This window comes from Neomonachus schauinslandi, chromosome 13 (assembly GCF_002201575.2).
Source record: "Neomonachus schauinslandi chromosome 13, ASM220157v2, whole genome shotgun sequence".
Classification (NCBI taxonomy): Eukaryota; Metazoa; Chordata; class Mammalia; order Carnivora; family Phocidae; genus Neomonachus; species Neomonachus schauinslandi.
Window position 1 is genome coordinate 74600272 of NC_058415.1, and position 14886 is coordinate 74615157.

A 14886-nucleotide genomic window follows, 5' to 3' on the forward strand; every position below is an offset into this window, starting at 1 on the left:
TCCTTTTTGTGTTGAGATCGATAAAATCTAGTCTTTTAGCAGCTTTGAAGTTTATAATACAGTATGATTTTTTTGACCTTTCCTTGTCTTTTTAAAATACAGTATGATTTTTAATTCTCCTTCAGTGTTGAGAACCACTGACCTCCAGAACAAATGTAAAAAACCTAAACTTTCTTGATGTTGTATGAATGAGTCCTTTTAGCTCTTCAAGGACAGCATCATAAGTGGGTTCAAAAGCACTATTTTTCAAATAAGAAATTGAGATAATATACTTTGGAAAGCTGAGATCAAGGCTGATGTTAAAGATGTCTGTGAAGCATTTAAATGGAATTGTTTCAGAAAGTGAGTGAGGATAGCAGTACGTCCAAATTCATGTGTTTTATGTAATATGCCATTGTAAATACATATTGTATTGGATCCCTATAAATAGAGCTTGGTTATTTCACCCATAGCACTGAACATTTAACTATGCAAGTTGGCAAAAATACTTTAAGACCTCTTTGCATGAGAAACTGGAGGATTGTCTTCTGTTTGGGGTGGTTTACCATTCAAGGATATATGGTATGATTGCTTCCTTCCTCTTGAGTCTGGGGTAGGAGACCAGTCAGCAGGCTCCTGTACTGATTCTTGGTCTAGGCAGAGGATCATGAAATCTTGAACTAAGACACTGGTCGGCATTGAGGGGGTGGACGTTGAATTCAGTGATTCCACAGCTCATGGGCAATAGAGTCAGACCTCCAGGGTGAGAGGCCTGTCTTCTTAGCTTCCTGTATTACCTTGCCATCGTTATTAGCCCCTGGACCCCTCGTTTCCTTATCTTTAAAATGGGATGATTTTAAAGGTAATAGAGTTGATGTGAGGAATAAATTCAGCCTGCATGCTGTAAGTAGAAGGGTAGAGAAGAAGCACTCAATAAACGTTGTTTTATTATTTTCATTGTCACTATCGTCATTATTATTATTTGATGTTGAGAGGGAAGGATGAGGAGTATGGGCGGATGCCTTTGCGTCTAGCTTTTGCTTCTGTGAATGTGAAATGGGAGAATTCAGGAAGAGGAGCACATTTTGGATGAGGACAAATTCAGCCTTTTAAAAACTTTCGTTTGGAAAATAATTACAAATTTGTAGGAAGTTGTCAAAAAATATGCAGAGAGGTCCTATGAACCCTTCACCCAGACTTCCCCAATGTTAACATCTTGCATACAAACAGTATCAAAACCAGGATATGAACACTGTTACAATCCATAGAGCTTATGCAAAGTACACCAGTTATACATGTATTGGTGTGTGCATACGCCCATCGCTGTGTGTAATTTCATTACATGTGTGGTTCATGTGACTACACCACAATCAAGACATCTAAGTACCATCACCACAAAGCTCCTGTGTATTACCCCTTTCTTGTCACACCTACCCTCTCTCCCCACCATCTCTAACCCCTGGAAACCACCAATCCTTCTCCATTTCTATAATTATGTCATCTCATGAATATTACATAAATGGAAACATGCAGTAGTTATGTATCTTTCTGAGGTTGGTGGGTTTTTTTCTCACTTGGCATAATTTGAGGTTCATCCAAGTTACTGTGTGTATTAGTAGTTCATTCCTTAGAATTGCTGAGTCATAAACCATGGTATGGATGGATCACAGTGTATTTAACCATTCACATGCTGAGAGATGTTTAAATGGTTTCTGGTCTTTGTCACAAACAAAGCTACTATGAACACTCAAGGACTAGTTTCCATGTGAAAATAAGTTTTCATTTCTGTGGGATAGATGCCCCAGAGTGCTATCACTGGATTGTATGGTAAATCCATTTTTAGTTTTTTTTTTTTTTTTAAAGATTTTATTTATTTATTTGACAGAGAGAGACACAGCGAGAGAGGGAACACAAGCAGGGGGAGTGGGAGAGGGAGAAGCAGGCTTCCTGCGGAGCACGGAGCCCGATGTGGGGCTCGATCCCAGGACCCTGGGATCATGACCTGAGCCGAAGGCAGACGCTTCATGACTGAGCCACCCAGGCGCCCCAATCCATTTTTAGTTTTGAAAGGAAGTGCCAAATTATTTTCCAGAGTGACTGTCCTATTTTTCATTCCTACTGGCAAGGTATGAGTGATCCTATTTTTCTGCATCTCATCCAGTGGGGTTTTGTCCCCCCACTATTTCTTATTTTTGCCACTTAGCCAGGTGTGTGTTGTTGTCTCATTGTGAATTGAATGTGCATTTTTCTAATGGCTAATGGTGTGTGAGATCTTTTACTGTGCTTGCTAGTTACCCACACACCTTCTTTGGTAATATGTCTCTTGGTGCCTTTTGCCCATTTTCTAATTGGATTGTTTTTTAAATTCATGTTTAAAATGACAGCTTTACTGAGATATAAATCATATACCACAGAATTCACACTTCTAGAAAATTCAGTTTTTATTACACTCCTGGAGTCATGTCACAATCACCACTAATTCCTGAATATTTCAATCACCCTAAAAGGAACTCCATACCCATTAGTAGTCACTCTCTGTTCTCCTTCCTTCCTGTCCCTGGCAACTACGAATCTACTTTCTATCTCTATGGATCTGCCTATTCTTGACATTTCATAGAAATGGAATCCTACAACATGTAGTCTTTTGTGTCTGGTTTCTTTCACTTATCGTAACCCTTTAAAGGTTCATCCATATCGTAACAGGTTATCAGTCCTTTATTTGTCAAATAATGTTCCCTTATATGAATATATAATATTTTATCTATTCATCTGTTGATGGACATTTGCATTGTTTCTACTTTTTGGCTCTGTGAATAATGCCACTGTGAATACTTGTATGCAAGTCTTTTAACTGGCATGTTATCATTTCTCTTGGAGATATATATATATATTTATATACAATTCTTGGAGATATATATATATATATATATACACATATATACATCTGTATGCAGATATATATCTATATATACCTGGTAGTGAAATTGCTGAGTCATACAGTAACTCTATGTTTGGCATTTTGAGAAATTGCCCACCTGTTTCCAGAGTAGCTGTACCATTTTTCAGTGCTTCCAGCAATGTATGAGGGTTCCATTCACTTTACATCCTTGGCAACACTTGCTGTTGTCTGTGTTTTATTTTAGCCATCCTAGTGGGTATGAAGTAGTATCTCATTATAGTTTAACTTGTGTTTTCCTACTGACTAATGATGTTGAGCATCTTTTCATGTATATATTGGCCATTTGTTCATCTTGTTTGGAGGAATATCTATTAAAATCCTTTGCCCATTTAAAAGTTGGATTGAGTTTTAAAAGAGTTCTCTACATATTCTGGATACTAGACCATTATCAGGTATATGATTTATAAATATTGCTCACATTCGGTTGATTATCTTTTCACTGTCTTGGTAGTGTCCTTTTGAAGCACAAAAGGTTTAATTTTTATGAAGTTCAGTTTAATATTTTTTTCTTTTGTTGCTTGTGTTTTTTATGTCCTGTCTAACCAACCACCTAACCCAAGGTCATGAGGATTTACTTTTGTATTTTCTCCTAAGAGTTGTATAGTTTTAACTCTTACGTGTAGGTCTTTAATCCATTTTGAGTTAATTTTTGTATTTGGTGTGAGGTAGGGGTCCAACTTCATTGTTTTACATGGGGATATCCAGGGATCCCAGCACCTTTTGTTGAAAAGACTGTTCTTTCTCCCACTGAATGGTCTTGGCACTCTTGCGGAGGATCAGTTGACCATAAATGTAGGAACTTAAATTTACTTCTGAGCGTGTTGCAGTTGATATTGTAAGGGACAGTCAAATGAAGATTTCCAGAAAGGTTAAATGAGATATGGAGTGTGGTAGATGGCATCGTTGCTTCTCCTGCTTATGGTCATACCTTTGACACAGCACCAACATGGAACATGGGCAGAGTGTATTTCCTTGCTTTTGATTTTGGACTTGACTAAGTGACTTGCTTTGGTCAATGGTTTGTGGGCAAAAGGGACAGTATTAGAATTTCAAGCCACTTCTGCTCTTCCTCTTCTGCAAGTGACACAAAAGAATATGGCCCAATTAGCCCATTAGTCCAGGAGGAGGATAAGAGACATGGATCAGGGTCACTTCAGACGTGCACCCCAGCTAAGCCCAGCTGAGATCAGTCAACCCCCATGCAACTCACACACGAGGAAATGATGATAAGTGACTGTCACCACTGAGTTCTGGGGTGGTTTGCACACAGTTGTGGTTAAGTGAGAAACAGGGCATGAGGTCTCATTACATATACAAAGTACTGTCCATATGAGAGGAAGGACTGAGATTGCTCACTCCACTTTCTTTTAAGTTTACTTCTGTTTGAATAAGAGCTCTGATCATTTAGAGTCCTCAAGATGTTTGCTGTAGATGCGGGCATTACCGTGATATTTTCCCAAAGTGTGGGGCATGGTCCCCTGGTGGGAAGTAGGATGATGTAATGTTGAGCATGGGCATGATATTACATAGCACTAAATCCCAGCTTGGGAGAGAGAACTCCTTTTTGGTCCTTTCGCTTTTATTTTTATTTATTTTTATGGAGGCATAAATGACAAGTAGCACTTTATTAGTTTCAGGTGTACAACATAAAGATTTGATAGCTGTATACACTGGAAAATGATCACCACAATAAGTCTAGTTACCATCTGTCACCATAAGTAGTTACAAAAATGTGTTTTTTGGTGATGAGAGCTTTTTTTTTTTTTTTTAGGTTTTACAAGGTTTTTAATTAAATTAGGAGGAAAAAAATATAACCAAATGTACAATCTTAGAGCCATGACAATAAAAATTCTTATCCATAAGCAGATCAATACGGTGGGTTTGGTCTTTTACTCCAGCACTCATTAGCCCTGTGATTTGCAGATGCTTATATGATCTTTCTGTGGCTCACTACTTCTCTCTAAAATGGGTAAAGGCATAAACTCCACATCACAGAGTTGCAAGGATTCTAGGAGGCCGCCCATGTAGAGTGATTAACGGACAGCCAACCATGATACTGCTCCTACGTAATCACTGTGATCTAAACAGGCTTATTGCTAAGAATGACGTGAAATGATATATAAGATACTGCTTTGTAAAGTTTAAGAGGAATATACTTGTGTTACTGTGGGTCATTATGAAATAAAAATTTTAAAATGAAAAAAAATCCTAAATTTTTGGTCCTAAAACTCAGAAGATAATTCTGTCTCAGCCTTTTCCAGGGTGAAATGTTTCCTCAGGGGTCAGAAGCAGCCCCAGCCCATTAACTTTGGTGGCATCATGGGAGAACAAGAAAGCACTGAAGTATGTAGCACAAAGGTCAAGACATTTCCAACCTGGCTTCTCAGTCCTCCTCATTAGGAATTTTCTTGGAGGAGAAGCCCCATGTGGCCTCTAGGTTTTTAGAATGTACATTACTATTTACTAATAATCATAGTAATTACTATTATTTATAAAGTTAATCCTGGACAAATACTTTGCCAGTTCTACTCTTTAATATATTAATGATCAGGGGAGGGGGGTGGGAGGATGGGCCAGCCCGGCGATGGGCACTAAAGAGGGCACGCTCTGCACGGAGCACTGGGCGCCACACGCAAACAGTGAATCATGGAACACCACACCAAAAACCAACGATGCAATGTATGGTGATCAACACAACATAACAAAAAAATAAACGAAGAATATATTAATGATAATTTTATTCATTATCCTGTATTTCAGTATAATTATAATTCATAATACTCTGTGACTTAGTATGTTTGTCAAAGTTTATCCAATGAAAAGACCAATTTTAAAGCTACATATTGATATAATTGAAAACCACTTGGCTATAAGTGCTTGGAATGAAAGGCTTTCATCCACTACAACTGAATTACACTACAATTACATCAAAGGAGATCCTGATAAGACTGTATAGAGGATAGTGAACAATGATTTGCCATGAAAAGAAGAGCATTCCTAGGAGTAAACCATACCATCTGCACAGAGTACCAGTTTCTTCTTCTAGGTGGCAGACCTGGGACTGGGGAGTCCCTCACTGGGCCAGCTGCCTTTTCCCACCTCCCTCGAAAGCTCTGTTCTTCCATCACAACCTGTGTGTATGTACATTTCATGTCATGTTTCAGACACAGCTCTGAGTTCCACTGTCCAAAGTTGCTGTAAAAATTAAACTTTGGTTTGGAAAAGATTGCTGTAATATAGAATCTCTAAATGGGATTTGTTAGTGATTTCTATGATTCTCGTCACAAAAGTGCTCAATGTGATCAGATCTAGGAGGCAAGAGAATGGCTTTAAATGAGATTATGCCACAAGAGATAACAGATGTAATTGACAAACACTTTCAGAGCATAGACTGGATAATACAAATAAATGTCTTTGCTCTCAAGATTATCATGCTATGGAGGAAAGGTCTCATAAGGAAGCAACTCTAAAACTATAATGCAATGTGCTGAAGGTTGTAAAAGGGATATGAATAATGGACCTTGTGTTCTTATTTATTAACCTCTGTAAATTGACTATCCCATGGAACAACTTACACATTTCGGATCTAGGAGTTCATTCCATAGTCTGCCTTTAGTGTATGAACACAGGTTTGAGTGACTGGTGCTTGCTGATAAATTTCTAGAGTCTTTGCAGGACTAAAAGTGTCTTTCTACTGCATTATATTTGAGGACAACATGTCAAGATGTAAAATCTTGGTTTACATTTGAATTTTCTGATGGTTTTATAAATGTTTATTTATTGCTTTCTGGTTTTGACTGTTGCAGAGGAGAAATTCAAATCTAGTCTTGTTTCTCTTCATTGAAAATGAACAATTCTTATAGTTAGCAGCATTAAGCTACTTATTTTTGCTTTGAGGTTTAAAAACTTATCAGGGAATGCCTGTATATTAGTTTCTTTTTTTTTTTTTTATTGTTATGTTAATCCCCATACACCACATCGCCAGCTTCAGATGCAGCGCTCCACGACCCACCGCCCGCGCACAACACCCAGTGCTCCAAGCAGAACGTGCCCTCCCCAACACCCACCACCAGGCCAACCCATCATCCCGCCCCCCGCCCCTAGAACCCTCAGTTTGTTTTTCAGAGTCCATCGTCTCTCATGGTTCGTCTACCCCTCCGATTTCCCCCCCTTCATTCTTCCCCTCCTGCTATCTTCTTTTTTTTTTTTCTTAACATATATTGCATTATTTGTTTCAGAGGTACAGATCTGAGATTCAACAGTCTTGCACAATTCACAGCGCTTACCAGAGCACATACCCTCCCCAATGTCTATCACCCAGCCACCCCATCCCTCCCACCCCACCCCCCACTCCAGCAACCCTCAGTTTGTTTCCTGAGATTAAGAATTCCTCATATCAGTGAGGTCATATGATACATGTCTTTCTCTGTTTGACTTATTTCACTCAGCATAATACCCTCCAGTTCCATCCACGTTGTTGCAAATGGCAAAATCTCATTCCGTTTGATGGCTGCATAATATTCCATTGTGTATATATATATATATATATATATATATATATATATATATACCACATCTTCTTTATCCATTCATCTGTTGATGGACATCTTGGCTCTTTCCATAGTTTGGCTATTGTGGACATTGCTGCTATAAACATCAGGGTGCACGTACCCTTTCGGATCCCTACTTTTGTATCTTTGGGGTAAATACCCAGTAGTGCAATTGCTGGATCATATGGTAGCTCTATTTTCAACTTTTTGAGGAACCTCCATACTGTTTTCCAGAGTGGCTGCACCAGCTTGCATTCCCACCAACAGTGTAGGAGGGTTCCCCTTTCTCCGCATCCCCGCCAACATCTGTCATTTCCAGACTTGTTAATTTTAGCCATTCTGACTGGTGTGAGGTGGTATCTCATTGAGGTTTTGATTTGGATTTCCCTGATGCCAAGCGATACTGAGCACTTTTTCATGTGTCTTTTGGCCATTTGGATGTCTTCTTTGGAAAAATGTCTGTTCATGTCTTCTGCCCATTTCTTGATTGGATTCTTTGTTCTTTGGGTGTTGAGTTTGATAAGTTCTTTATAGATTTTGGATACTAGCCCTTTATCTGATATGTCATTTGCAAATATCTTCTCCCATTCTGTCGGTTGTCTTTTGGTTTTGTTGACTGTTTCCTTTGCTTTGCAAAAGCTTTTTATCTTGATGAAGTCCCAATAGTTCATTTTTGCCCTTGCTTCCCTTGCCTTTGGCGATGTTTCTAGGAAGAAGTTGCTGCAGCTGAGGTCGAAGAGGTTGCTGCCTGTGTTCTCCTTTAGGATTTTGATGGACTCCTGTCTCACATTTAGGTCTTTCAACCATTTTGAATCTGTTTTTGTGTGTGGTGTAAGGAAATGGTCCAGTTTCATTCTTCTGCATGTGGCTATCCAATTTTCCCAACACCATTTGTTGAAGAGACTGTCTTTTTGCCATTGGACATTCTTTCCTGCTTTGTCAAAGATTAGTTGACCATCGAGTTGAGGGTCCATTTCTGGGCTCTCTATTCTGTTCCATTGATCAATATGTCTGTTTTTGTGCCGGTACCATGCTGTCTTGATGATGACAGCTTTGTAATAGAGCTGGAAGTCCGGAATTGTGATGCCGCCAGCTTTGCTTTTCTTTTTCAACATTCCTCTGGCTATGCGGGGTCTTTTCTGGTTCCATACAAATTTTAGGATTATTTGTTCCATTTCTTTGAAAAAAGTGGATGGTATTTTGATGGGGATTGCACTGAATGTGTAGATTGCTCTAGGTAGCATTGACATCTTCACAATATTTGTTCTTCCAATCCATGAGCATGGAACATTTTTCCATTTCTTTGTGTCTTCCTCAATTTCTTTCATGAGTATTTTATAGTTTTCTGAGTACAGATCCTTTGCCTCTTTGGTTAGATTTATTCCTAGGTATCTTATGGTTTTGGTGCAATTGTAAATGGGATCGACTCCTTAATTTCTCTTTCTTCTGTCTTGTTGTTGGTGTATAGGAATGCCACTGACTTCTGTGCATTGATTTTATATCCTCCCACTTTACTGAATTCCTGTATGAGTTCTAGCAGTTTTGGGGTGGAGTCTTTGGGTTTTCCACATAAAGTATCATATCATCTGCAAAGAGTGAGAGTTTGACTTCTCCTTTGCCGATTTGGATGCCTTTTATTTCTTTTTGTTGTCTGATTGCTGTGGCTAGGACTTCTAATACTATGTTGAATAGCAGTGGTGATAGTGGACATCCCTGCCGCGTTCCTGACCTTAGGGGGAAAGCTCTCAGTTTTTCCCCATTGAGAATGATATTCGCTGTAGGTTTTTCATAGATGGCTTTTATGATATTGAGGTATGTACCCTCTATGCCTATACTCTGAAGAGTTTTGATCAAGAAAGGATGCTGTACTTTGTCAAACGCTTTTTCTGCATCTATTGAGAGGATCATATGATTCTTGTTCTTTCTTTTGTTAATGTATTGTATCACGTTGATTGATTTGCGGATGTTGAACCAACCTTGCAGCCCAGGGATAAATCCCACTTGTTCGTGGTGAATAATCCTTTTAATGTACTGTTGGATCCTATTGGCTAGTATTTTGGTGAGAATTTTTGCATCCATGTTCATTGGGGATATTGGTCTGTAAGTCTCCTTTTTGATGGGGTCTTTGTCTGGTTTGGGGATCAAGGTAATGGTGGCCTCATAAAATGAGTTTGGAAGTTTTCCTTCCATTTCTATTTTTTGGAACAGTTTCAGAAGAATAGGTATTAATTCTTCTTGAAATGTTTGGTAGAATTCCTCTGGGAAGCCATCTGGCCCTGGGCTTTTGTTTTTTGGGAGATTTTTTATGACTGCTTCAATTTCCTTAGTGGTTATAGGTCTGTTCAGGTTTTCTATTTCTTCCTGGTTCAGTTTTGGTAGTTGGTACATCTCTAGGAATGCATCCATTTCTTCCAGGTTATCTAATTTGCTGGCATAGAGTTGCTCATAATATGTTCTTATAATTGTTTGTATTTCTTTGGTGTTGGTTGTGATCTCTCCTCTTTCATTCATGATTCTGTTGATTTGGGTCATTTCTCTTTTCTTTTTGATAAGTCTGGCCAGGGGTTTATCAATCTTGTTAATTCTTTCAAAGAACCAGCTCCTAGTTTCGTTGATCTGTTCTACTGTTCTTTTAGTTTCTATTTCATTGATTTCTGCTCTGATCTTTATTATTTCTGTTCCCCTGCTGGGCTTAGGCTTTATTTGCTGTTCTTTCTCCAACTCCTTTAGGTGTAGGGTTAGGTTGTGTACTTGAGACCTTTCTTGTTTCTTGAGAAAGGCTTGTATTGCTATATACTTTCCTCTTAGGACTGCCTTTGCTGCATCCCAAAGATTTTGAATAGTTGTGTTTTCATTTTCATTGGTTTCCATGAATTTTTTTAATTCTTCTTTAATTTCCTGGTTGACCCATTCATTCTTTAGTAGGATGCTCTTTAGTCTCCATGTATTTGAGTTCTTTCCGACTTTCCTCTTGTGACTGAGTTCTAGTTTCAAAGCATTGTGGTCTGAAAATAGGCAGGGAATGATCCCAATCTTTTGGTACCAGTTGAGACATGATTTATGACCTAGGATGTGATCTATTCTGGAGAATGTTCCATGGGCACTAGAGAAGAATGTGTATTCCGTTGCTTTGGGATGGACTGTTCTGAATATGTCTGTGAAGTCCATTTGGTCCAGTGTGTCATTTAAAGTCTTTATTTCCTTGTTGATCTTTTGCTTAGACGATCTGTCCATTTCAGTGAGGGGGGGTGTTAAAGTCCCCCACTATTATTTTATTGTTGTCGATGTGTTTCTTTGCTTTTGTTATTAATTGCCTTATATAATTGGCTGCTCCCATGTTAGGGGCATAGATATTTACAATTTTAGATCTTCTTGTTGGATAGACCCTTTAAGTAGGATATAGTGTCCTTCCTCATCTCTTATTACAGTCTTTGGTTTAAAATCTAATTTGTCTGCTATAAGGATTGCCACCCCAGCTTTCTTTTGGTGTCCATTAGCATGGTAAATGGTTTTCCACCCCCTTACTTTAAATCTGGGGGTGTCTTTGGGTCTAAAATGAGTCTCTTGCAGACAGCATATTGATGGGTCTTGTTTTTTAATCCAATCTGATAGCCTGTGTCTTTTGATTGGGGCATTTAGCCCATTTACATTCAGGGTAACTCTTGAAAGATAGGAATTTAGTGCCATTGTATTGCCTGTAAGGTGACTGTTACTGTATATTGTCTGTGTTCCTTTCTGGTCTATGTTGCTTTTAGGCTCTCTCTTTGCTTAGAGGACCCCTTTCAAGATTTCCTGTAGGGCTGGTTTTGTGTTTGCAAATTCCTTTAGTTTTTGTTTGTCCTGGAAGCTTATAATCTCTCCTTCTATTTTCAATGACAGCCTAGCTGGATATAGTATTCTTGGCTGCATATTTTTCTCATTTAGTGCTCTGAATATATCCTGCCAGTCCTTTCTGGCCTGCCAGGTCTCTGTGGATAGGTCTGTTGCCAATCTAATGTTTCTACCATTGTAGGTTACAGATCTCTTCTCCCGAGCTGCTTTTAGGATTTTCTCTTTGTCTCTGAGACTCGTAAGTTTTACTATTAGATGTCGGGGTGTTGACCTATTTTTATTGATTTTGACAGGGGTTCTCTGTGCTTCCTGGATTTTGATGCCTGTTTCCTTCCCCAAATTAGGGAAGTTCTCTGCTATAATTTGCTCCATTATACCTTCTGCCCCTCTCTCTCTTTCTTCTTCTTCTGGGATCCCAATTATTCTAATGTTGTTTCATCTTATGGTATTGCTTATCTCTCAAATTCTGCCCTCATGATCCAGTAATTGTTTATCTCTCTTTTTCTCAGCTTCTTTATTTTCCATCATTTGGTCTTCTATATCACTGATTCTCTCTTCTGCCTCATTTATCCTAGCAGTTAGCGCCCCCATTTTTGATTGCACCTCATTAATAGCCTTTTTGATTTCTACTTGGTTAGATTTTAGTTCTTTTACGTTTCCAGAAAGGGTTTCTCTAATAACTTCCATGCTTTTTTCAAGCCCAGCTAGTATCTTTAAAGTGATGATTCTGAACTCTAGATCTGACATCGTACTAATGTCCGTATTGAGTAGGTCCCTGGCAGTCAGTACTACCTCTTGTTCTTTTTGTTGAGGTGATTTTTTCCATCTTGTCATTTTGCCCAGAGGAGAATAGATTAATGAGAGAACAAAATGCTAACAGGGTAACAACGTTCCCAGAAAATATACTCTAAACAAATCAGAAAAGACCTGAAGCAGTGGGAAAAGAAAGGGAAAGAGAGAAAAAAGAAAAAGAAAAAAAAAAGATAAAGATAAAAATAAACAAAAATAGAACAAAACAAAAAAAACCAGAATGTGATCAAATATGATCAGGCTGGTATATAGATCAGTGCCACCCACTAGATTTTGGGTGTATTTTGGTCTGTTAGAAGAAAGTGCCTCCCAAAATTTTAAAGAAAGAAAAACTTATATATGTACAAAAATAAGGGTTGATATGATGAAGGGATGGAATATGACTGTAAAGATGGAAATTATAAAAAATTTTATAAAAAGAATTGATAAGAAGTTGTTTGAAAAAAGAAAGAAGAGGATTTAAAAAAAAAGAAAAAAGAAAAAAAAAAGGGAGAGAATGTGATCAGGCAGGGGAGTAGAAAGAAACCATACACTAGAGATTTAGGGTATATTTTTATCTGTTAGAAGAAACTATCTCAAAATTTTAAAGAGAGAATAACTTATATATATAAGCCAAAAATACGGGTAACTACTATGAAGGGATAGAATATGACTCTAAAAATGAAAAATAAAAATGAAAAATAAAAATATTTTTTTAAAAAAGGGATTGATAAGATGTTGGTTGAAAAAGGGAAAAAGAAAAATTCAAAAAAAAAAAAGACAGTTAAAAAAAAATTAACTTTGAAAGACTAAAGAATCATGGTAAAAAAGCCATGAATTCTATGTGCATTATTCCCCTAGAGCTAGAGTTCTGCCATTCTCATTGATCGGTAAACTTGGTCTTGGCGGGCTGTTCTCGCTGATCTTCTGGGGGAGGGGCCTGTTGCCGTGGTTCCCAACTGTCTTTGCCGGAGGCGGAATTGCCCCGCCCTTGCCCCCTCCCGGCTAAGTAATCTGCTCGGGGTTGCTCTCCGGGGCTTTTGTTCCCTGCGAGCTTTCCGTACAGCTTTGGAGGTGGAGAGTGAAAATGGCGGCCTCCCAATCTCCACCCCGGAGGAGCCGAGAACTCGGGACCCGCTCCTCAGTGAGCCCCCAGAGAAAAGCCGTCAGTCACTCCCGTCTCCCCAGTCTCCGGCCGCACTCCATGCTCACCCGGCCTGTGACCGCGCATTTCTATCTCCAGCAACAGACCCAGTTTGGAGTCTCCAAACCCCGCAGATCCCTGCGGTGCGCTCCCACGCCGCTCCTCCCAGGGGAGGAAGGTGAGTCTCCCCGGATCTGCCGCTTGTTGGGTCCCTGCTGGAGGAGCAGTGGCCCGACTGTGCCGCGGATCACGGTTTATGGCAACCCCGAGCTGAGAGCCCGCGCCTGGGCTCCGCCTCTGCAGCCGGCTTCCCTGCTCCGATACCTGGGAGCTCTGCCACACTCAGGCACCCCCGGTCTTTCTGTGACCCGTGGGTCCTGAGACCACACTGTCCCGGAGGGTTCCACCCCCCGCTTAGCCACCAGAGTGACGTCCCTCAGCGGAGCAGACTTTTAAAAGTTCCGATTTTGTGCTCCGCGGCTCCATCACTTGCCAGAAGCGGCCGATGGAGGCCCCTCCCCCGCCGTCTATCCTCCCGAATATCGCCTCGGATTCACTTCTCCGCACGTCCTACCTTCCAGAAAATGGTCGCTTTTCTGATGAGAGAGTTGTTGCTGTTCTTTTCTTCAATCTCCTGGTGAGTTCATAGGTGTTCAGAATGGTTTGATCCCAACCAGCTGAATTCCTGAGAGGAGACAAAATCCAGGTCTCCTACTCCTCCGCCATCTTGCTCTGCCCCCGTGATGAGAGCTTTTAAGATTTACTCTCTTAGCAACTTTCAAATATGCAATACGGTGTTATTAACTACAATAACCCTGCCTTACATGGCATTGCATGACTTATGTATTTTATCACGGGAAGGCTATACCTTTGGACACCCCCTCACCCATTTCGCAAACCCCTCACACCCCTCATCTCTCTGGCAACCACCAATCTGTTCTTTATACCTATGAGCTAATTTAGTTAGTTTGTTTGTTTTGTTTTTTAGTTTCCACATATAAGAGAAATCTTACCTTTGTAGTCCTTCCAATTACATGAAGGGAGAGATCTCAGTTAGATGCTACCTGCTCTGTAAGTCCTATAAACAGTTGCTGATCTCCCTTTACAACAAAAAGAAAACAGCCTACAGGCTCAGAGTCTTTGGCAGATGCCAGCATCAGACCAGAATTTAAGCACCTTATTTTGTTTCTATTATCTTTATTTTTGTGTGGAACTTTCCCACGGATGTAATAGGATTATACATTTGTTTTAGTGTAAAAGAATAAGATGGTTTAAAGCAAAAGATTAAGGAAATGATGGTAGAGATAAGAAGTGGAGTCAGGATGCTGTGTGACTACGTGGAGTTTAGGAGATACTGATTCGTTGTGTGACAGCAGATCTGTGACCTATATAATAAACATTATGGGACGAATTTATGGGTCCCTTCTACAGAGCATCGTTTTGAATGTGAACTCATCTCTTGTCCATACTTTTTTGAGTTGGAAATTTGGTTTATTCTTTCAAAGGATTTAGGCTTCTCAATTTCCAGGAATCCTAACCCCGGGGACCCCTCCAAAGCCCCAAGGTGATTGTCACAAATAAAACCCTTTTGTAGCTCTTACACAATTGATACTTAAGAACCCTTTGGAAAAATC